General features: G+C 31.8%; 1 pseudogene; it reads right to left on the reverse strand.

Moving 5' to 3' along the window:
- Window positions 1-991: 991 nt before the first annotated feature.
- The window catches only part of LOC149567362 (wax ester synthase/diacylglycerol acyltransferase 11-like), a 37,703-nt pseudogene continuing 12,747 nt past the window's right edge, over window positions 992-25,947 (reverse strand).

A 25,947-nucleotide genomic window follows, 5' to 3' on the forward strand; every position in this document is an offset into this window, starting at 1 on the left:
GAGGTAAGTATTTTTTTAAAAATTAATGTGAAAAACATTATTTTAATATTAACTTCTTACCTCCATTATTAACTTCAAACTAGGAATAGAAGTTTGGCAATATTCAAGCAAGGTTTTCTGGGAGGAAGTCTCACATCATAATCAATTGGTCTATTGTGAACTTGGATACAATATAACATTTTTGGTTCTCTTCTTACAAGGGCTCTAGGAGATTACACTTTCACTTGCTTATTATCACTGAAGAAAACCACTTAGGGCAACTATGAGCCTCAACTTAAAGATTGCATGTTGTTGTTGTAGTCTTTGATTTCTATATAGTATTCAATTGCACTTGTACAAGATATTTACATTTTAGCATGTCACTTCTGCAAGATAGGATTTATTAAATCACTCACAAGCTCTCAATTAGGGCCAACATCATAAACCAAAATAATAGGTGCCTGATCTTGAAATTCTCAACCACACAATACCTTGTCTTGTCTGATTGACAACAATCGTTGGTGTTTTATACTTCCTACCTTTGTCCTAATTAGTTGAGAATTTGATGGGCTTACTAGAAGTAGATATATTTTTCATTTGAGATGCACCTGGAGACAGTGTTGATATGGTTGTAGGTGCTTGTGAAGACATATCTAAAAGTTTCTTTGAAAGTTTTAGTTTCTTTAAAGCTATTTGACCAACAATTTCTTGTGATAGGTACTTGAGAAATACATATATTTCTTTTACCAATCTATATATCAATAGATTTACCACCCTTAAGAATTATTTTGACAAATATAGTTTTGATTATTAGAAGATATTATCTTAATATGTACATCTATGAACCATATACACCAATCGAAATATAACCGATGAACTCATTTGTTTTAAGTACAATTACAAATCCTAGAAATACTCATTCTTTTTACTCTTTATTTGACGCATTTTTAAGAATAGTTCGAAATAAAATATATTAAATTAAAAAATAAAATTTGATGCCCAAGAAATGTCACTATAAACAATCTTTAGAGGCATCCTTGATGTTGATAAAGGCCTTTTGTAAGAAAATAGAAAGCTTGCTCGCATCCACATAGCCCTTTGTTTCAATAACTTGTATCCTCAAGTTTCCCATATAGCTATTGCATGTCACAAGTATGTTTCATACAAGAAATACATTGGTGTATTAATAAAAACACCTCTACTAAATTTTTTTTTTTAAAACCTAATTTAACTAGCGTAAAATTACTCACTATTGGAAGACCCAAGACTAAAAAGAAGACATCTCTAACTTTGTACCCTTCAAACATCATTTTCTCTATTGGGCTATTTATGTTTGTCAGAAAAATGGTAGTATTGGAAATTGCATTATACATAGCTTTAGTTGAAGTCTATATGGATAAATAAAAACATCAAAATTGTGTTGGTTTCTACATTTTTGGATCTAGATTATGAATCTAGAAAGAATTTTGAAATCTTGCATACAATAATGAAGATTTAAAACAAACATGCTTGTACTAATACAAAAATTTGCTTATTTTTTTTACTTGTTCATTGACTAATGACACTATTTTGAGTAACTTGGTCCATACTACATGAAACTCTCAAGCTAGACCTTGACTTACTTATTACACTAATTTTATTCCCAATCTTATTTTATTATTGTTTGGATTTATTTGTATCTTCAACTCATTCTTTTATTATTATCCATAAACATGAATTATTATTATTATTATTTCCTTTTATCAACAAACTACAACCTGCAATTTAAAGGTATAAAACATTAAAAAACCATACCCGTGCACCTCTGTATTGTGTAACATAGTGCAACACCATGCCTACTAGAAATGTTGCTAATGGCATCTTCTTCTTGTCAAACATGTGCTTTTCTCTTTGAACATACTCCAAAGGATTTTTTAAATTCTTCATAGGCACTCTCAAGAATAAAAGGCCAAATTTGTTTCCCTTTGTAGCTCTTATTTTAGATTTGCAATGAATCTCCTCTAGACTCTGCATTATTTCACATGAATTGCACTCACATATGAATAAACATGTCATACTCTAAAAAATTACATACCTTTTATATTGCCACCATCATGCTAATGTAATTCATGAGAGAGAGAGAGAGAGAGGTACATTATGGCACTCGTGAAAAAACTAGCACAAAACCTTTTTTTTTTAATGATGGGACCTTGTGTTCATTGTAGCTACAATTGTAACTCTCAAATCTTCCATTTGTTTTGGATCTACGTAAGTTGGAACAATGATTTTGACTCAACTGATACTTTTCTAAACTAATTACAAAAATAAGTGTAATTGTGTTGTCATTATATCATACCGTTGAGAACCCTCTCAAAATAGAGTTGAAATCCATAGAATATGATGCCCATTATCACAACTTTCATAGTCTACAAACAATATGAGTAGACCACCATCAAATCCATATAGTATTATATCTATATGGATTCTAGTTCATTGATCAATTGATAATTGAAGAGGCAATAACTAAAACTATTTATATTAGAAACATAAACACATTCATTATAATGCAAAATATGTTTTTAAAAATTTTGATAATTTCTAAAAAAATAAAGTTCTAAAATACCTTAACTAAAAACTTAATAAACTTATCTAAAATTGCATATTTGGCACCATTATTCAATACAAGACGTACATATTCTTGATTGTAAATCACATACTAATTACTGACTCCTAGACTAAAAATGTTAAATAGTAAAAAAAAATGATGCTAGCATTGCCTTGGCTACTTGAGGGCTGTTTTTTTTTTCCTTTTTTTTTTATGTTAAACTTTTCAACCTTAGGCTGAGTGAATTCTTATGGAGTGATCTTTTGTGAATACATAACTTTAAACGATCAAAGATTAATTTAGCATATATATTTAAGACCAATGTATAAAAACAAAAGCAATGATAAAATAATATTGATATAAGAATGATTAACAAGTACCTCATCAACACATCTCTTTATTTCTCAATGTCTTGAAGTGTATAACTGCACAAAACCATAACTTTAGGCAAGAGCTCCACTCCAGGATGCCCTTGAATAGGAAATCTGCTATCCTCCACCCATTTTGATCTTAGTAGACTGATAATGAGATCATGTAATGTGTACCACATTACAAGCAAAAGAGTGAACATGCAATTCCATGTCCTGGTTATGAATCCAAAGCAAGGCCATGTGGTGGTCTCAATTTGAGTAGTTATTGGTGTGTGTTGGGAAGGGGAGGGAATGTGGGTATGATTACGAGGGGTTGTACTAGAGAAGGCCCGAGCTAAAGAGACAAGGGAAGCACCATCTCCAAGCATATGATCCAACTTAAGAATGGATGTGGCTTCACCATTAGTGGTTTTATAGTTGGTGTAATGGAACTCCCAAAGTGGGCGTGAGGGATCAAGCTTGCTTATATGCCAGTCTGAAATATATTCTTCAACATACTTATCATATAATGAAAGATTGGGAGGAAAGTGAGGCATAAACACATGGTTATCAACATTAACCTCAGTTTTCTCCCACTTCAAGACTCCTTTCTCATCTCTCGTCTGCAACCATTACACATTGGAAATCTTGGTTATTCATTTGAGCATAAACGTCTTGGTTATGCATTCTAAGATAAACTTAAACATTAATAGTATTTGGAGAAATTTAACCTTTATAGAGGAGAATCATGAGGCCTCACTGCGAGAGAGAAGGAATTGATGAATAGCTTTCTTTGCTTGAGAAATATTGACGTGCTCATCAAGTACGCCTACGCAAAGCACAGATAAAGAGAAAGATGGATCGTTGAAAATCTTTACCCTTTTGACAGTGTTTCAACTTGCTGTTGGGAAACTTGATATTCTTCTTTTAACTTTATATTTGCCCTATTTATGAAGGTAGTTGAAACTTGAATGCTTCACATTCTCATTGTTGGTTTTGCTCAGATGTGGCTTTAATTTTTTGGGGCATCTTTTGGGTCTTCCAACTAATTTCTTTGGTAAGGGGCATTTAATTGGTTTTGAAAGTATTGGCAGGTAATCATATCAGACGCTCATACCATGGTATGATACAAATGGGTTCTGTAAATTGTGGGTGTAGTATTCATGTATCACGGGAAGCATTTATGTTTATTAAAGGGTTACAGATTTGAGCTTTTAAAATTGTAGGTGAAGGGTATTTGTGTTTTTCAATAAATTTGTTTGATAATTAATATTTATTTAGAATTTGTAAATTATTTGTAGTTATTTATATGAAAAGTTCATGTTATAGGATGATAGAAATGAGATTTTGTATATTGTTAGTAGTTGGATATTCATATATCATAAATGGGCATTCATATCATGATATGATATTGTTGGACTTTGTAAACTATTGGTAGAGTGTAGTTATAAATTCTAGGTCATAAATTCTTCATTTTTCTTTACTCATTTGATTATTGAAATTGAAGGCATAAGACTAATTGTTGGTGGATATTAATATACCTTAATGCCTCACTCTATAAATCCCATAATGACATTCACTCATTACATGTATTAAGGTTATAAATACATAATTTGCATCTTACATGGCAAATAATACATACAAGTCTTGAAATGTGGTCCAAATTTTATTAATATGATTTTAATGATTTTAGTCAAATAATAAAGAAAAATTATTTGAAATTTAATTAGGATCTAATTTATCTTCAAATGCAGACTATAATAATAAATTAATAGTAATACAATCGGAAGTTCTTATGTATAAGATATAATAATAAAGTATAGAAATTTACGTTTAAATATAATATAATATTTAAAATATATAGATATCATAAAAATAAACATATTTGTGATTACTTATACTAGAATATAGCAACATAGTCAGATAAATGGTAAATGAATAAACAACAGTTACATCCAAAAAATGGTTCTGCACATCAAAAAATGGTAAAAGCAAAGTAGATAATGAATGTGTGGAGATAAGTGCATAGATAAACATAGTAAAATTTGACTTCAATCATCACTTACCACAAATATAAAAATGTAGTTAAATGATAGGTTAGAATTATCTATCAATTGCCAATCTCGCCTTGATGCCAAATATGCAGTGTTTCTAAAAATGTAGTGTAACCTATACTCTTCTTGAAGTCAACTAGAGTGACTATGTTCATTCATCTACTATCTACAAAAATGTGCTTTTAAGATTCACGTCCATCTTCAACATATCATTAGAAAGCATGGTTTTGCATTTGACATCGCACTTTAATATTGACAATGTGTAACATCATACTTAAAATAGGTAAACTCTAATGTTGTCCCCATAAGCATTAATAACTACTAGAATATTAAGAGACAATGATTAAGATTACATGAGTATAGGTATAAGGACATTAGATTGCATCTATCAACTAATCGTCTCTAATGATCTATACAAGAATTAATCTATTCTCTAATATATCAACACAAAAGCTGATAATAGAATCTATCACACTACTGATCTCTCTATAACATTGGCTAACTATATAGTTATTTAAGGAATTCTAACTAGGATAACTTTTCACAAGTGTATTATCTTTTTTGGTATGTTTTAAACCTTTGTTATGAAGAATGTGAAATATTGTTGATGAAGATGTATCTCCTTGTTAACCCAAACACACACAACACAATAGGGAAATAAATAGAAATTTACAAGAAAAAAGAATGACAATAGCATAAACACTTCCTTTCTATTATCTTAATTGAAATGACAATACAATATTTAGAAAAATAATATGGTATGGAAACATGAAAATTTTCATTACAATAATCTACAAGGCATAGCCACAATCTACACTTCTAGGACTAAACCCTAATATCTCTCTTCATCCATATATAAGAAGCATAATTAGCCACCTTAGAATATTCTATAGAGTGACATTTTCTAATTGTGGCACCTAGGGGCTCAACTTCCCACCTTAAGTGATTTCTCTCTTTTCCTTTTGTATTGAAACTTGAGTCTTGATGGATCAAATTTTGAAAGACATAACTTGTGAGACATTAAGTAGATTGACTAGTATAATCCCATTTCAAAATAATCTTGAAGCACTCTACAACCATGGACTATAGAATCATTAGGTGATCAAAATTTGACCCCCTTTTGGATCCTCTAAGGCCTTCAAAACTAAGTTTAACTTTTTTCCCCACCTAACTAGAACAAAATTTTTAACATCTTCAATCTTAGACTTGATCTTTCCATTAAGAATTACTAAAAGGCTTAAATATTAGAAATTAACCTCCAAGGAATTAATTTGGACAACTAGTCCTTAAATGAACAACCTACTAAAAATAGTAAATTTTGCAAAATAAAAACCCTTCTCAAAGATAGCCCTTGTCGAAAAATTAGACAATATTTTGGGTGATGTAAGTTTTCTCTTACACCCTAGATTCTCCAGCATCAGACACTTGAGGTAATTTAAAAAGTGAACTTGTCACATCTCAAGTGTGTAAAGGAAAGCTAAGGTGGTCAACCTCTTCCTTTAATAGCCACAATGGATCTTCAACATGGCTTCATTTCTATTTGACCATTTAATAGTGTTTGTATTTCTTGTTACTTGTGCTTCTATCAACATGACTATTGAAGATGTCTTCTATCTTCTTTGTACATAAAGCATATATTGAAATATTAAATACTAGTGAAATATTAAGCTCACTAGGCAACTATAGTTCATAAGTGTTTCCTAAATCATTCTTCTTCGATATTTTTTATGGTTTAAACTTATTCATCTTCATCTTATTAGATATGATTCCATTAGAAATATTTCCTTTACTGAATGAGCCATAACTTTATGTCCAATCTCAAATTCCTTATGTTTCCTTTCTTGGTCTACCTTAACCTCTTACTAAATGTTCATTTTATTAATATGTTTTCTCACCTCTTCATGCAAATTCTTCAAGTGTGTTGCAAATTCTCTGGCTTTGGCACTATTATTTTCTCCTTTGTCAAAATTACTTAACTAAGAATCATTTCTAGGGCTAGTTCCATATACAATCTAGCATGACAATTTAGTAGTTGTCTAGTTTACAAAATTATTGTATGGATATTTTGTTTGTGATAAATCCAAATACCAACCCTTTAGTTTATCTCCTACTAATCATCTCAATAAATATCCCAAGCACTTATTCATCCCTTCATATGTTCACCAATCTATAAACATATCTATATGCTATTTCACAGTGTCTTTTAAAAGATCCCAACAAACATAATCTATCTATCTAAAACTATTTTCTTTGATAGATCATATAGTCTCACCACTTGTTTGAAAAAAAATTAGATGCCACATTAAGAAGATCATTAGTATTTCTACAAGGAATGAAGTGTTATATCTTTAAGAACTAATCCATCATCACAAAAGTGGAATCATGCCCTCTTTGAGTTATTGGTAAACCAAGAATAAGTTCCTTAGTAATATCTTCTCATGGCCTCTTTGGTATAGGTAATAGTTTATACAAAAAAAATTCTAACTATTTCAAAAAAATTTATCTATGATATTCCACAACTCTACAATTGCTTCTTAGTTCATATTTTTAAATTTTAGCTTATAATAATTTGCACTATCTAGAGAAATATTTTTATCTTGATCCCTAATCCTCTACTATGCTTCTTTTTTATTAGGCTCTCTTTCATGCAACTATTTGGAATTTATAATTATCTTCTTTTGAATAATATTTCATCTTGAATTATAAAATCCAACCACTTGGTTCTATCTAGAGTAATAGGTTTTGTGAAATCTCTCCAATCCTCGCCAAAAACATGATCTTTAGGATGCAAATTCTTGAGTTTCTTGAACCCAATAACTTTGACTTTCATCTCTATCAAAAAAAAATTTCTCCTTCCTAAGACATCTACAACCTTTTAAGAATTCCCACTATTGTGCTTGAAAAAAGTCTAAATCTCCAAAAATTCAACACATTTTAAATGCCTTTGTTTCAAATTTCCCTTTCTATTTAAATATCACAAGGTTTTATGATTAGTAAATTAAAAAAACTATTTGGAAAAAGGATAATGTCTTTCCTTACTCAATTATTGAACTATAGCATAAAAATCTTGATCATAAAAAAAATCTATTGGCACCATTTAACTTCTCACTATGGTTTTACCTTTTTGACTTAAAACATTTCACAACGACATTTCCACTAGCATCACAATCTTCTTGAAATATATTTTTAAAATCTAAAAGTGACAAAATAAGTTGTTCTATAACTTTTCTTTTCAAAATATCAAAATTACTTTCTACTCCTCTAGTTGACTTAAACTCTTTTGTGTCCCCTCTTATGTTTTTGGGTAAGGGTCCATACTTACTACTTACATTCTTGATAATTACTATTGTAAATGATAACCAAACCATGAAAATATATTACTTCAATAAAATTTCTTGGAATAGGATAATCAAGGACAACCTTCTCTTCATCTAGGTCCATTTTAAGACCATCAATTGAGAAAACAAATACCAAGTAAACTAATTCCATTTTTTTTACTTATTCAGCTTAAACAACAAGTTTTCTTCCCTTAACTTCTGAAAGATCCTATGAATATACATTATATGTTCCTTCAAATATCATCCAAGTAAACAATAAAAAATATCCATAGAAATCATTTCAATACCTCATCATACATTGATTATCCGAAAGGGCATGACTCACAAATCATGTAATCCCTACTTTTCTTGAGGGTTTTCACCATTCATACCCTTCTCTAATCTAAATTTGGTTATGTCCACTCTTTATATCTATTATTGTAAAGTACTCATCTCAATCCAAATAATGAATAGCGACATCTATCCTTGGTAAGGGAAACCTATACTTTCAATAGTAATCTTATTGATAGCCCAAGAATTTATAGACATCCTTCATTCTCTTTTTAAATTTTGTGCTAGTAATATTGGTACAATACATGGACTCAAAAGCTGTTGAACCAACCCATTTTACAAAAACTCTTTCATTTGTCTATACAACTCTTCACTCTATACTATAGTCATTATATGGGCCACCTTTAAAAAGAAATGGCTCCATGAATGAAATTATTGGATAACATATTTCTTGTTAGTGATAATCCATCAAGTACATTATTGGATATGGTATCCTAAAACACAACCAATAAATGTGCAATTTCCATAGGTAAATCTTATACTTCCTCCATATCAACTCTTCAAAATAAGGTAAAATGCATATGCTCATTCTTCATGTCTTTTATAAACTCTCTTCCATCAACTGAACGTATTCTTGTGTTACTACATATCTTTTCCTTTGTTTCCTACAATGGATTTAGCTTGTGTTAGAGTCCATCTTTTTTTAAGGAATATGTATTTGTATACCCATCATGTCATGTCCCCAACATATAAGACACTAAAATAAATAACAATAATTGCATAATCTAACTTGTTGGGAAATTCCTTGAGATTAGAAAGTCTTCTAAACATAGAAGTTAGGAAAATAGAAGTAGATGAATATAATGATAATGAGGAGTGAATCTTATTTAGCTGACCAAATATTCATCTTAGGGAATATTAGAATCACTTCTACCATCTACTTGGAGTATATGGTATAGAATAGTTTATAATTCTCTTTAGGCGGAGAAAACTATATTGTGATCATTTAAAACAACTACTTAATTATGTCAATAGTTAATCAATTAATCATTATATTTTTAATATAAATAATCTTGATATGAGTAGGCAATATAATTAATTAATATAACTAATCAATATTAGTTAATGTGTGTTTAATGCATGGTATCAAACAATATGGTTCTTATATTCAAGGGAGAAATATATAGTGCTATGACCATACACGTATTAGAGGATAATAGATTTATACATTAAATGTTATGATTAGAATAAGAAAATAATCTCACCCAAATTTATATTGAATCTATCACCAAAAAGAATTAATTGATCAAACACAACTCTCATTATATTTATAATTATCATCATAATTGAATATGACATTTGCAATAAAATTCTCATAGTCTTCAATAACTATATTAGAACTAATAATCGATTGAATTATGTACATCATCATAAAATCTTGAAATCATATACAATTTAAATATCAAATGGAATGGACAAATGATGGTGTTCACCTTAGAATAATATTACATTTATTTTGTTATTCATAAACCATTACCAAACATATAATCAAATTAAATAGAATTAACCAAATATTTTATCTATCTACCTAAATCAAGAGGCATGATTTGAGAGTAGTGACTTTTTGTGGGAGTCCCATTCGTACTAGATATAAATATTATATCAAATAAACAATTGAGGAGGGAGGAAATATGAAAATTAACATATTAATCTGTGTGGCACTACTAAAGAATACAAACAAATTTGATGTCATGTCTACATTAGAGCTAGATAAAAAATAATTAGAGCTTGGGCAGTTTTAAACAAGTAGATCAAATATCATGTACCACCATATTATATTGACTTACATATACGAGATTTTCTTTCCTTAAGCAACAACTACTTTAAGGAAGTTATAAAAGAAAAATGCACATCTTACAAGAGCTCTAGGAGAGCATGAGTCCCTACCTTCTAACTCTTAAAAATAATAAGAGAATGTAATTTTTGCAAACGAGATGTATAATTACTTGATAATTTTATTTTATTACAATATTTGAAGTACCCTTTTTACATTATAATTTTTTTTTCAATTTACTGAAATTCTAATAAAATATGTATCTATGCAAAAATAAATGTTCATTTCTTTAATTTTTTCATCTCTTTTAATTTTTTTAACTATATAGAAAATTGCAAATATACTACTCACAAAAAAAGAAAAAACTTAAATTAAATTTTAGATTTTTAATTGAAGTTAGATAATCTTATTTAATAGGTCAATTTTGAATTTTAAAATTGCATTAATTATACTATTTTAAAAAATTATACTAAATTTGATATTTTAAAATTAAGATAATTAATTTTATTTTTATTTCACAACTTTAATTAGTTTAAATTACATTTTAGATTTTAATTGCAGTTATATAATCTTATTTTATAGGTCAATTTTGAATTTTAAAATTGCATCGAATATACTATTTTAAAAAATATATTAAATTTGATATTTTAAAGTTAAGATAATTAATGTTATTTTTATTCCCAAACTTTAATTAGAAAAGACCATGAAAATTTAGATATATGTTTGAAATATATTTTGTTAGTGCATAATTGAAAATTTTTTGTCATTAATATTTCATTTATCAAGAAGAATTGAAATTTTTAATATTAAAAAAAAAAGCTTTTTAAGAAATGTGTATCTAATATTAATTAATTTTTTAACATAAGTAAACATGTTTGATAGCTCATTATTTGATTATGAAATATTTTTTGTTAATGAATAACTAAAATTATTTGAATCATATATATTAGATTTATGAAGAAGAATTAAAATATATATTTTTATAAGAATTGTATATCTAATATTTAATTTAAAAAATTGATTTATCATGTTTAGGATAATTCATATTATTTTATTGTGACAATTTTTTTATTAAATACAAACAACTATAATAGAAAAAATTAAAATGCTAATTTATATTATTCTGAGCAAATGTTAAAATGGCTAAATAAAATCCTACTATGAAATATTTACTTTTTAGTATCTATTAGGAAGTAATTAAGATTTACTAAATTATTTATTGAGCAGGATATTTAATATTGAAATTGATTTTAATTTCTAATCACTCTCTAGTTTTTTATAATAAATTAACTAACAAATATAATATAATTAATAAATTAATCAATAAATATACTTTAATTAAGAAGCTAATCTGTACACTAAAGCATTAAAAAATTAATTATACAAATCTAAAATCAACTCAATAGAAAATTACTCGATCCTTTCCCTAAGTAAAACCTAAAATCAAAAGAGCTTTTCCAAAGCATTTTCAAATTATGAGTGCACAAATAGATGCAAAATTAGGTTATGTCAAATAGGGGATGAAATGAAAAAATGTTGCACAATTAATTGTCTCACAATTCATAGTCGCTCTGGGTTCCAACTGGCCACTGATGATTCTATGCCAGTAGAGACAGACTTGTGTCACTTTAAAAATGAAAGACAATAGTAGGGATGGTGATGGAAAGATCACAAGTATCAAAAATAGAAATTCTGTAATCTTAGTCCTAGCAATGCATAGCACAAAGTGTCTATGGCTTGCATTTGTAACTATGTTTGTGATGTTTCAGAATACACAACAATAACGCCAATTGTATTAGCTAGAAAATTGCTCGATAGATTGACAACATGTCACTCTTGATGCAACAACAACTATAGTACAGACAAGCATTTAATACATGTTTATCTTTGAATGCTTTTGCATTTTTCTATTTTTTGATTTTTTTAAAACCTCATAAACCCCAACAAATTGGACATTGATGATGATTGCATCCTTATTACATTAAATTTTTTGATGTAAAGAGTTAGTGTAATTAGTGCATGATTGTTTTTTGTTTGATTTCTACAAGTGCAAAATATAATTAAATCCCAAAAAAATAGTTTTAAGCCAATAAGAAAATATATTTATTGTTTTGATAAATGTATTTAAAAATATATAGTCAAAAACTTTAGGAATATATGATGCATGTTTTGGAAAAAAAGAAATTGAGGGGGGTCAAAAGAAAACAATAGTTCCTTGCCTTATACAAGGTAGGGACTAATAATATCAAATAAAGGAATTTTAATATTGATTTTTAAAAGAAAAACAAATGATTTTGAAGAATAAATATAAAGTAAAGTGGGTTGAATATATTAATAGGAACTATTTCTACATCAATTAAGGAGAGTTGAGTGGATCAAGTAAAAGGTAAAAGGTAAGGAAGGTATATTATGAGTTATTTTTACAATAGACTAATTGTAATTATGATTTTATTTATTTTTATATAGATAATTTATATGTTTGTGTGTGTGTTTACAGACACATGTACATATAAGTGTCTATCTGTGTGTTATATATGTGTGTGTATGTATGTATGTATACACATACACACACACGCACATGTATGTATGTATGTGTATGTACACACACACAGAGACACATGGAATTATAAAGGAATGATACACCTTAATTTAATGGTTAATAGTTTAAGATCAAGAGAGTTCCTTTTTAGGAAAGAGAGTGATTTTAATATGGTGTCACCCCCTCATATTGATATGTGAGGCTAGTCTACATCTAATCGACATGAATGAGGATGACATATTCTTTAAGGACATAATATTTTGTTGAAAGTAGCATATGCATATGTGATAAAGGGCCTAGGTAAAGGATACCTTTTCCAAGAAAGACCTTAGAGGGAGAACTCCAGAGAAGATAGAAAAGTAACCAAGGATGGTACCAAAGTTTATATTATATCATCTTGGACTCAAAGATCACTAGGAGGGCTGTTAATCCCAATATAAAGAAATCTTTAAGGTTGGGGTTAAGATATAGAGTAGAATAGTGAAGTTAGATGTATTCTTGTATAAATTCTAACATTTGTTTTTGTTAGTCATATTATGAGTCGCCATATTTTAAACTTTTACAAGATTGCCCATTTAGTCATCAAAGCTTCTTATTGTTGTGATCATTGAAAACATTGTACAAAGTCACCCAACGCTTCATATCTTTCCTTGTCTTTTTCTGAACCTCTTTGAACCTTGGTTCGAAGTAGTTCAATCAAAGGTTTTTGCACTGACCTTTGTTTTCTGTAGGTAATTTCCACAAAACTCTAGAGTGTTCCTTTGAACTACTTCAAACCCCTTTGAAGCTTGGTTTGAAGCAGTTTGAAGTAGTTCTATTACTAAGGTTCTCTAGCAAAGTTGATTGTGGGTTGGTGAAGCCATCGTGTTTGCTTGACGTAAGGTACCACGTTAGGAGGTAATCATTCAAAGGAGGTGCCTTAATTTCAAGCATGGGAAAATGCCATCATGACTTCAAGTGAATTTTTTTTTGGCCAAAGGAAAGATTGTGTTTCAAATAAAGCTAATCATTATCAGTACAACTGCAAAGGGAAGTATTTAATAAAAGGTCAGACCGAGAGATTTTGAATGTGTGACTTTAGCCATAGTTGATCTGGCATGAATGCCTCATTATGATGCTATACTTTTGCATGTATGTTCTCTTTCCCTTAAAAATAGCATAGTCTTTCTTTTGTTTATCATGCGAAAGGGAAATTTGGAGGAGCTGCTAAGGGACAAGAGAAGAGGTTATTTTTCTTGGCGAGTTGCAGATGAGAACATAGAAAAGCCTTCCTTTGTTCTACCATTTGTGTGCATTTCAAAATAGAATTAGTTTGAGCCTTGCTTTCCTTGTTTAAGATGAAATTTGTGTTGCATTTCTTTGGTAATTTGTCAAGTTTGGAGTGCAAAAGACCCATTATTTGTGATACGAATTTAGAAGGTGTTAGGCTAGAAAAATTACAATCAAATTTCCTTGAGTAGGCTGATGAATTAAATGGTTGTATGGAAATTTTGACTAGTGGTCTAATTAAAGCCATAGCCTTCCCTCTTGCCCTATTAAACCCTAAATTAATCCAACTTTTTATTGACCATTATGATGTAAGGAGTAAAAGTATCCTGAACAAGGATGGAGAACATGTACTATCAATATCTAGGGAGACTATTGCCTTAGTGCTGCATTTACTAGAAAGTACATTTGTTGCATTTTCCCCCATCCAATCCCTAGCTAAATACCAAGAAACCCCAAGGGAATATCATAACATCCTATCCAGGAAGTGGACAATGACTAATTATGGTGGAGGTTCAAGAGTACCCAAGATAGTAACAAAAGATCACCTAAAACCCCATATTGATGATCTTGTAGTGCTATTACATCGAGTTAAGGGTTCGGTTGATGTGATCCTTTTTGAAGAATGGATGTTTCATTATCTTGAAATTATTTTAAAGGGAGAACAATGGATGGATTGGACAGAAATAATTGCTAGCTCCTTAAGAACATAGCTTAGACATGCTAAGGAAACCAAGGAGAATTTCTACATGGCCTCTTATCTTACATACTGCATTACTTGTGTCAGTAATCTTACATCCCTACCTCATGAGATTTGGAGTGAAGATATAACAATCTATCAGTATTTTCCCCTATTGCAAAGAGATAAAGTGTTAGAAAACTTTAGAAAGATACATGATGTAGTGATAGAAAGTGTACATTTATCTTTGATAAAGACACCCATTCCTAGGTTGTCATCAGAAGCCCAAAGACTAATTCAAAATTATGGAAGCAATTATATATAGTTCTTGAAGTTCACCTATTTGAGAATAGGTGGGTTTGAGGATGAGCCCATAAGGTTACCACATTATGCACTTGACTATTTTGTTCTAGCTGAGGTCTGTAGACAACTATTCTCTATCATCAAGGATAATCTCCCACAAGAGAATTGGGAGTCAGTGTTTCCTATCAAGCTTGGCCCTTTGACTTTTAGCAACATGATCAATGCTTCGGTCATAAGAAGCAATTTGCTCAGCTTTGGTTTTGGGTCTTACTAAGGAAGAAAGGATTTTGATAGTAAAGGATTTGTGGCTCAAGTTCTTGGTTTGAAGGGTCAGTTATCCACAATCCCACACCTAGAGGATTTATGGCAGGACTGCAAGGATGAAGAAGAAGTGTTAAAAAGAGACCACTCAAGATTAACACTTCAACAAATCAACTCACTCAAATTGAAGTTTCAACTTGAAGGAGTAGTTGATGATAGTTCAGATATTATTGAACCTAGATGGGAGGAAGCTAATGAGTTAAGACAATTAGAAGTGGATTGGAATCAAGGAGAAGAAGATGATATAAATATGAGAACTAGATCCATTCTAATGCATATAGACAACTGGCTAAGGAGGCATAGCATGAAAGTAGTCAATGAACCATCTCCAAAAATGGTTTCTTTTTCTGAACCATTGACCTCTGACATCCAAGTTTCATCTCCTATTGTAGGTGTCTCAACTCTTAGCAAGTAGAAAAAGATTCCAACACCTGCACAAAACATGACTTCTCAGACTAGATCTAAAACTAAGTCCAAAGCCCTCATGTAGCAAGAAGTTTAGAAGGAAAAGATGCTGACTCAAGCATAGGATTAAGGTGATGGTTTTGGTTTCTCAGACAATCCTGATGGTGATGTGAAATTTATTGAAGCCCCTAGGGTAGACCAGCCTAAGTTCATGACTCCTACCCAGGATACTCAAGAAATCTCTGCTAATCCCTTATCCCATCTTGGTTATCTAGCTCAGTTAGGAAGAAAAGAAATTTGCAGCCAGTGTGTATGCCTGTGAAAGACATTGTAACAAAATATGCAACATGTGGTTCCAAAGTTAAAAAGCTAAGAATTGATGCCCATTTAATTAAAGATCCAGTAATTGGGAAGATCACATCAAAGCTGGCTACATATAAGTAGAAATCTAAATTTAGAGAAATTGATAGTGAAGGCTTCAAATTTACTTCAGTTGAACTTGGAACCATCAATAGAAATACGAGCAATAATTTCTTTAAGTTTTTTGCTGATCATATGTTAACCTAGTGTGAAAAAGATAGCAGGGAGAAAAAGGAACTCAAGGCCTTAGCGGTGACCACGGCTACTTACATTGATTCTTTGATGAATCTTAGAGCCTTACCAGTTGTTCAAGCCCCTCAATCTTTTGACCTTAATTCAATAGACAACCAACAACTAGTAAAACAGATGCAAAAGGGGAAGCTGCTCTCAGATGTAGTGCATGATTGGGCGAATTCCATTATCAAAGAAGGTAATAAGTTTATCCTAGAATTCACCACTATGTATGCTGAAGGGGAAACACTCTTGGGAGATGTTCAAACTCTGATTCTAGGGTGGGAAACTAAACAAAGTTGATGCTAGACTATTGTGTTTCAAGTGATTGAAGTGTAAAATTTTGGAGTGCTTAAGTTTCCAGGTGAGAATCCGACGAAAAATGTGGATTCCTATATGTTTCTCATCATGAAAAATAACATGGGATAGAAAGAATCGATTTACAAAGAAGCTATTAAAAAGATGCAATCCATTGAAAGCAAGATTACTGGGATGCATGAGGAGCTTCTTAAAGACATGAATATAGTAAACCCTATAGGAATTCTACAATTTGATGATGGCAACATGGATTCAAAAGCATTAAAAAAGAGCTTCAACATGGCTATTACAAAGAATAACAATAATGAATCATGTATTACTAGTGATTTCACCACACTAGCAAATATTGAATCCATGTTATGTCTAAATAGGAATCTCATGCCACATCAGAGCCTGAAAATCAAGGAATTTAAATGGCAAAAAGATGGTTGTAGGACTAAGCTACTAAGTTTAAAGAACCCCCATTCCCATGCGATGCAAGAGTTTATGAACACCTTCAGAAGCTAGAAATTGGTAAGGCAAACCGTGGGTGAAGAGGAAAAGATCGGTGATAAAGTTTGATTAGAATAGTTACTTCCAGTCATGTTTTAGGCAACCGTTTAAAAAAATGTTTTTTTTGTTCATATCATAACTATTTAAATTGAAATGGCTGGGCTTTAATGGAGGCCTTTCATATTTTTAATGAAACTATAAATTTTGGAGCATTGAACTAATTAGGGGTTAGAAGGGAAATTTAGAAAATACTTTGATAAGTAGATAATTTTACAGCAATTGACAGATAGCATTTATATGTTTGCTTTTTGAATGACTGTGTGCATGAAGGAAGTTTTTATATATATATAAAATCTTGGATCCCACTTTGAAACTTGTGTTTGAAGTGTTTAAATCATCATTACTTTGTGAGCATTTGATTTATTGATTGAAGGTATCTGTTGTTGTTTCTGCTGTAGTTCACTTTAGTTAAATTTCTTAAATGATTATTATGAAGTTGTTATATCATTCCTTTCTTTGAATGAGTGATTTTGGAGGAAAGATTGTGAATTATTTTCTCTTTACTACATGAATGAATTTTCACCTCACTACCCAAGAGTATGTGAGAGTCCTTATGCACTTTCTAGAAAAAGTGTTAAACTAGTTTTGTATTCATTGATAAATCTTTTAAAGGAAGATGTACCTATAAATATAGAGAGAAAAAAAATAACATGAAGTTTTCTCAACTATTGTGAACATCTTGGTACTTTCCAAGTCTTGGGCATAGAGAAAATTGTCATTGTGTAAAAGGAAAGACAATCTATTCACTAACAAATTTTTTGGCGACTCTACTGGGGATAGTCCTTATGTAATAGAACCAAAAAAAAAAGACTATCAATTATAATGGTTCTTCTACATCATAATGTGTTCCTTGTGTTACAACCTAATCTTAGATTTGAAGATACACGGGAAGATATAGCCTCAGATTTGACTACAATTGCTTGGACATTGCATTGAAATAGCCAACAATTTCAACAAGTGTTAAGGGTCCAAGAAAGAGAAGAAGAACAGGCTAAACTATTAAGGGGTGTGCCTAAGATTCAAGAAGAGGTAGTTCTCAATAGGCTTGCTCAAGAACCTGCAAGATCTTAAACAAAAAATGAGAAATAGAACTAGCTACTAGGAGATATACAAGAGGAGAAAGAGAAAAGGGGATTCTAGATGAGAACTTTGAACCTCTAAAGAATTTGACTTTCCTGCCTAATTTTAACAATCCCAAAAAGAAGAAAAGTAAGTCTAGTAGTAGACCTAATTCCCCACCAAAATAGTCCCCTTTCTCACCTTTAGTGCAATCTTTACTTCCATTGAAAGCTCCTATTCCTTCTCATTTGAATATCCAACCTTTACAAGTCATATTACCAAACATGGTTGTCAATCAACCATGGGGACAAAACATAGGTCCATTGAACCTTGGTGTCAATTGTGCAACATTACCTAAAGGTGCCATAGAAATCCTACCTAAATTTAGAGATGGTAAAGTTTCAATGGATGATCACTTGAGTGCTTTTCATACAACATGTGGCATTATAAGTATCCCTACCCAAGAAATTGCTGTTAGACTATTTATTCAAATGCTAACTGATGTTGCTATTGATTGTTTCAATCGCCTACCCCAACATTCTATTATGAGTTGGAATGATATGAAAAATGCATTCAAAAATAGGTTCAAAGCCCCTAAGAATATTGTTGCTTGTTATTTCAACTTAGTCAAATGAAAAAGGAGATACACGAACCTATGAGCGAATTTGTTGCAAAATTCAATAGATTTATTCAAAGAATTCCTGTAGTGCCTAGGCCTAATACAAAAAACCAAAAGATATTCTTTTTCAATGTTGTACCTCTAGATGTAAGTTTTCACCTCATCAAGGATGCAATTTCTGGGTTACCTGCTACCCAATGGCTACCTAAAGGCTAGCCATTCAATTGGAGGACATGTTTACTACTGCTGGTAAATGGAGAAGAGAGGTCCAATCTTCTAGGACTACTTCATCTTTTGCTCCCATAGACCCTATCATGTAGAAGTTGATGAATGATGTAGCCATGATGAAGAGGTAGCAGAATAAACCTCATGGCCCTTATCAAGCTCCTTACCAGGATATACATAGGTGACAACAAGCCCCAAATTATAGTAAAACCCCCACGTTAATCACCCCCCAAACAAGGTTGTAAATTGAAGAGTCCCCCAAAGAGGTGATGTGCTCTTTTCATATGATCACAGATCATGATGGACAAACTTGTCCCAATTGGCTAAACTATGTTCAATTAGCAAAAGTTGCCCTTGCAACAGAACAATCACCTGAAGTTGAAAAGATAGAAAATGAAAGTGTAGGTGCTTATTTTCTTGAATACAAACTAGACAAAGAGAGGGGACGTGCTATTTTCATGACATTTCAAGACCTTTCTTGAATAGTAATGACCAGAGGTCAAAGAAATCAAAAGCCCTATATAGGAGCCTTTCTGAACTCATTGAACACTAAAGGGAAAGAACACATACAAGCTAATCCTATGAAAAATGCAAAGCCGAGAATATTGTCTAGAATAGACTTAGCAGCTAGTATGTCGACCTTTGATATTGTAGATTTCTATAAGTCTTCTTCTATATTTATTTCTCTAGCTGAATATTTGAGGTTGAATCCTAAGGAATTAGATAAGTTAGTCCAATATGTAAAGGGAGGCTCTACTACTAATGTTTAGTTTACTGACTGTATGATTGAAAACCCAAAGGCTGCAAGTGAACCTATCTTTGTATCTGAAGGATGCAAAAAAGATGCTCCTTATAGGGAATTAGATGTTAACACTATTAGAGGAGAAATAGAAGAGAAAAATCCCAATCCGTTCTATGTAGCATTATTATTAAATGGACAGAAACTCAGCAACTGTATCATTGACTCTGGAGCATCTAGATAATATTATGCCAATGCCCGTTGCAAAAGTCCTTAGCTTGGAGCTTATGAAAATTTTTGGATGTTGTGCTTCTATGGATGGGAAGCAAGTACCTCTGGTTGGCCAAGTGAAAGACATGCAAGTTGTTCTTTATGCCTACCCAAAGAAATGATTGAAACTTACTATCCTGGTAGCTGACATACCAACCAGTTATGGAATGTTGCTCAGTAGGACTTTATGTAAGGATATCGATGGAGAAATCAAGATGGACTAGTTTGAAGCCTATATTCTAGTAGGGAAGAAAAAGATAAAACTAGAGCTAGAACCAAAGAATAAATACATAGTTGTACCTTCAGACAATCCTAAAGCATAGATACTGTATGAAGAATGTTAGTTTGAAAACTATGTTATTTTGCCTAAGAAGCAATGTGAGGAAATCGAAAAGGAAAATGACAAAGAAGCCTCATGGACACCAGAGTTCGATGGAAGTTGCTCAAATTCTGGGTCAGGTGTAGGTGTTGTCCTAATCTTACCTTCAGGAGACATTTTTTCATTTTCTTTTAAATTAGATTTTCATAATACAAACAACACCACAGAATACGAAGCATTGCTTCTAGGATTACAAGAAACCAAAGCAAAGGGAGTAAAACAATTGAAGGTGAAGGGTCATGCTAAGCTCATTGTCAAACAAGTAAGGAAAGAAATTTCTATAAAAAATGATAGGCTGAAACACTATAGAAAATTGGTTTGGGATGAAATTGAATCTTTTGAAGCCTTCGGTATTGAATTTGTACCTCGTTCTTAAAATACTAAAGCAGATTCCTTAGCTATTTTAGCTTCCTTGTTGTTACCACACCCAAAATTCAAAAGTGATACCTATAGGATTGAAATGATTTATAGACCAAGAGTTCCATATAATGTCAATCACTAGTAGGTTTTTGACAATGATGCACAGTTGAAGGATTTCATCGAATCTATTAGAAATTTTGCAGAAACTTTCTTCAAATAATCAAACCATGAGGGTAAACCTATTGGGGAAGGATTATCCAAATCAAGAGAAGTTGCTCAATTAAAAGGTAATTGTATCCCAAAGGGGTTGGTGTCTCTAGAACATCTCTTCAGTAGAAAAGATGATAGTGCCAAAAATAGAAGAAGTGACCCTAATTAAGGTGTAGAAGAAAATGACAAAAGAAATATCGAGAATGAGGAAAATCCCAAATGGATTTCCATTGATTGAACCTGCTCCAAGAAATAGAAGGATAAACTATCTAAGCTCCTCACCCAATATCAAGATGTCTTTGCCTAGGGGTATGAAGACTTGAAGAACTTTAGAAATGGAGAATTTGTACATCATATACCTTTAAAGCCAAGAATTAGTACCTTTAGGAAAAAGCTCATAAACTATAATCCTAAGGTATCCAAGGCCATTTTTAAAGAAGTAGAGAAGATTCTGAAAGCCCACATAATTTACTTGATTCATCACTCAACTTGGGTAGCAAACATTTTCCCTATGAGTAAGAAAAATGGTGAAATTAGAATTTGTGTAGATTTTAGAAATTTGAATCAAGCCAGCCTCAAGGACAATTATGCACTTCCCACTATGGATCATATTCTGCAAATGGTTGCTAGGTCTAAAGTTGTGTCAATGATTGACGGGTATTCAGGATATAATTAGATACAAATTGCATCTGAGGATTAGTACAAGATGGCCTTCATTACTCCCTAGGGAACTTTTGCTTACAATCAGATGTCATTTGGCTTGATCAACACAGGGGAAACTTTCCAAAGGGCAATGAATTCTTCCTTTAAGGATTTGAGGGACAGAATAATTGTGATATATCTTGATGAATTGACCATATACTCTAAGAGAAGGAAACACCACTTGAGAGATTTGGGAATTGTGCTGGACTGATGTAGGCAACACTGTGTATCCCTCAATCCCAAAAAGTCAGTGTTCTTTGTAGAAGAAGCTAAATTTCTTAGACATATCATTTCTAAAGACAGTATAAGGATCGATCCAAAAATGATAAAAGTGATATAGAAATTGGCACTGCCCACTAATAGAAGTGATTTGAAGTCCTCCTTTGGCCAAATCAATTTTCTAAGATGTTTTGTGCCTAAATTTTCCAAAATGGTAAGATACATGGTGGGTACGATGAGTGAAAAAAATCCTTTCAGATGGCAGGAAGAGGACAAGAAAGCATTTGAGGATATTAAAATAGCTGTTTCAAATGCACCTATGCTAGTAAGTCCTAATTTTGAAAAATATTTCATTATTTACTGCTATGCTTCAGAACATACTCTATCCAGCATTCTGAATCAAAAGGATGATAAAGATAATGAAGCTCCAATTTCTTTCATCAGCATTCCATTGAAGAAACATGAATTAAATTATACCCAAATGGAGAAACATGCATTCACTATGGTAAAGGCATTGAAGTAGTTCAGGTACTACATTCTGCATTTTCATTCAATTGTCTATGTGCCAGAAATAGTAGTAAAAGGCATATTAACTCAGTAGGAGATTGGGATGAATAAAAGAGTTGTATGGGTAACTAAGGTTCAAGAATACAATTTAACTACTAAGCCTACTTCTCTAGTAAGAGGATGATGTCTATGTAGATTGATGGCTAAAAAAAAGATTCACCTCTAGATCATATTAAAGAAATTCCCAATATTTTTTTTGGTAAATTCAATAGACCCTTTTTTCTCCAATGTAACCTACTTTCTAACATATGGTGAATGCCCTCCAAACATGAGCTATAAATAAAAACAAAATCTTAGGTTGAAAGCTGCAAAATATGTAATCTCTAATTCTGTTTTGTATAAGAGAGGGATAGATGGAACCTTTTTGAGATGTGTAGATGCAGAGCAATAGGAAAAGTTGTTAGGGGCATATCATTCAGATGTATGTGAAGGACATTTTTCATCTACAGTGATGACCTTTAAAATCCTAAGAAATTGTTTCTACTAGCTGGGTATGTTCAAAGATGCCTACAAGTTTGTAAAGAATTGTGAGAAATGTCATCTTTTCACTAGGCACCCTCTGTTGGTAGCCTTACCCCTCACGCCAATGGTGATCAATGAACCCTTTTGTCAATAGGGAATTGATTTTATTGGACCTCTAAGTCCCCCATCTAGCGCCAGGCATGTATACATATTAATGGCTACTGATTATTTCACCAAATGGCTGAAAGCTATCCCAACCAAGAAGGCCAATTCTCAAGAGGAATGTGAATTCTTATTTGAATATGTATTTGTTAGGTTTGGGGTTTCTAAAAAGATAGTCTCAGATAATGCAACCTATTTTTCATCAGAAGAAATTTCTCTTTTCTATTATGAGCATTGCATATCCCTATCTCATTCATCAGATTATTTTCCTCAAGGGAATGGGTAGGCAGAATCCAATAACAAGAACTTGGTCACACTAATGAAAAAGATAGTGACTGATAATCCTTGGAATTGGCACAAAAGACTATATGAAGCCTTGTGGGCTAACTGTATTACCCCTAAAAGGGCTATTGGCATGGCTCCATTTGAATTGGTATATGGAATTGGTGTTCAAGTGTCCCTACCTCTAAAGTTGTCTGCTTCCAAATTGTAATATGTGATTGAGGATCATTTTTTCCAAGACTTCCTAGAAAAGAGAATAATGTATTTAAACAAATTAGAAGAAGAAAGGGAAAAGCTTGTTGGTCATATTATAAAGCATCAGATGTAGGTGAAGCAAATTTTTGATATGAGAACTAGGCATCGTAGTTTCCTAAAAAATGATGAAGTCCTTTTGTGGGATAAGAGGAGACAACCTAAAGGAGCACATAGAAAATTTGATTTGCTCTGGAAAGGGTTGTTTATTATCTTTGCAGTTGTTTGTCCAAACACATTTCATCTAATTTACCTAGACGACTCAATTCTTCCCTTCACCTATAATGGGTAGGATTTGAAGTTAATAAAGGTCTAATGTCTTAAAGGCCCCAACCTTGTACATACCTTTTTTTGTGTCTTTGTCTCTGTTTTCTTTCTTCTTCCTATTTTTTTCTATGTAGTTTTGGTGTTGTTTTTGTTCCTAGTTTTTTGAGTTCTCTGTGTACTCTGCATACCCAGTCCCTAGTCAGAGCCCTTGTTAGTCATATTATGAGTCACCATATTTCAAAATTTTCATAGATTGCCCATCTAGTCATCAAAGCTTCTTATTGCCATTTCATGCTCTCTAGATCATTGAAAGCATTGCACAAAGTCATCGAAAGCTTCATATCTTTCCTCGTCTTTGTATGAACCTCTTTGAACCACTTTGAACCTTGGTTCAAAGCAGTTCAAAGTAGTTCAATTGAAGGTTTTTATGCTGACCTTTTTTTTCTATAGGTAATTCGTGCAAGACTCTAGAGTGTTCCTTTGAACTACTTTGAACCCCTTTGAAGCTTGGTTCAATGTAGTTCGAAGTAGTTCTACAACTAAGGTTCTCCAACAAAGTTGATTGTGGGTTCATGAAGTTGCTGGGTTCACTTGACATAAAGTACCATGTCAAGAGGTAATCATTCAAAGGAGGTACCTCAATTTCAAGCATGGGAAAATGCCATCATGACATAAAGTGAAAAATATTTTTGCCAAAGGAAAGATTGGGTGTCAGATAAAGCTAATCATTGTCAGTATAGTCACAAAGGGAAGTATTTAATAAAAGGTCACGTCGAGAGATTTCAAATGTGTAAGCTTAGCCACAATTGATCTATCATGAATCTCATTATGAGGCTATACTTTCACATGTATGTTCTCTTTCCCTTAAAAAGAGCATAGTCTTTCTTTTTTTTATCATGTAAAAGGGAAAATTTGGAGAAGGAGTTGCTAAGGAACAAGAGAAGAGGTTATTTTTCTTCATGAGTTGCAAGTGAGAACATAGAAAAGCCTTCCTTTGTTCTACCATTTGTGTGCATTTCAAAATAGAATCAGTTTAAGCCTTGCTTTCCTTGTTTAAGATGAAATCCATGTTGCATTTTTTTGGTAATGTGTCAAGTTTGGAGTGCAAATGACCCATTATTTGTGATACGAATTTAGAAAGTGTTAGGCGGTAAAATCAAATTGCATTGAGTGAGCTGATGAATTAAATGGTTGTATGGAAATTTTGACTAGTGGTTTAATTCAAGCTCTAGCCTTCCCTCCTACCCTGTTAAGCTCTGAATTACTCCAACTTTGTATTGACCATTATGATGAAAGGAGTGAAAGTATCCTAAATAAGGATGGAGAACTTGTACTATCAATATCTAGGGAGACATTTGCCTCAGTGCTAAATTTACTTGAAAGTACATTTTCTGCATTTTCTCCCATCCAATCCCTAGTTGAATACCAAGAAACCGCAAGGGAATATCATAACATCCTAGCTACGAAGTGGACAATGACTACTTATGGTGGAGGTTCAAGATTACCTAAGATAGTCACAAAAGATCACCTAAAACCCCATATTCATGATCTTGTAGTTCTGTTACATCGAGTTAAGGGTTTGACTGATGTCCTCCTTTTTGAAGAATGGATGTTTTGTATGTTGAAATTATTTTAAAGAGAGAACAATGGATGGATTAGGTAGAAATAATTGCTAGCTCCTTAAGAACACAAATTAGACATGCTAAGGAAACCAAGGAGAATTTCTACATGGCCTCTTATCTTACATACTTTATTGCTTGTGTCAGTAATCTCACTTCCCTAACCCATGA

The sequence above is a fragment of the Cupressus sempervirens genome, chromosome 3 (assembly GCF_028749045.1).
Source record: "Cupressus sempervirens isolate cs-2001-9-10 chromosome 3, ASM2874904v1, whole genome shotgun sequence".
Classification (NCBI taxonomy): domain Eukaryota; kingdom Viridiplantae; phylum Streptophyta; class Pinopsida; order Cupressales; family Cupressaceae; genus Cupressus; species Cupressus sempervirens.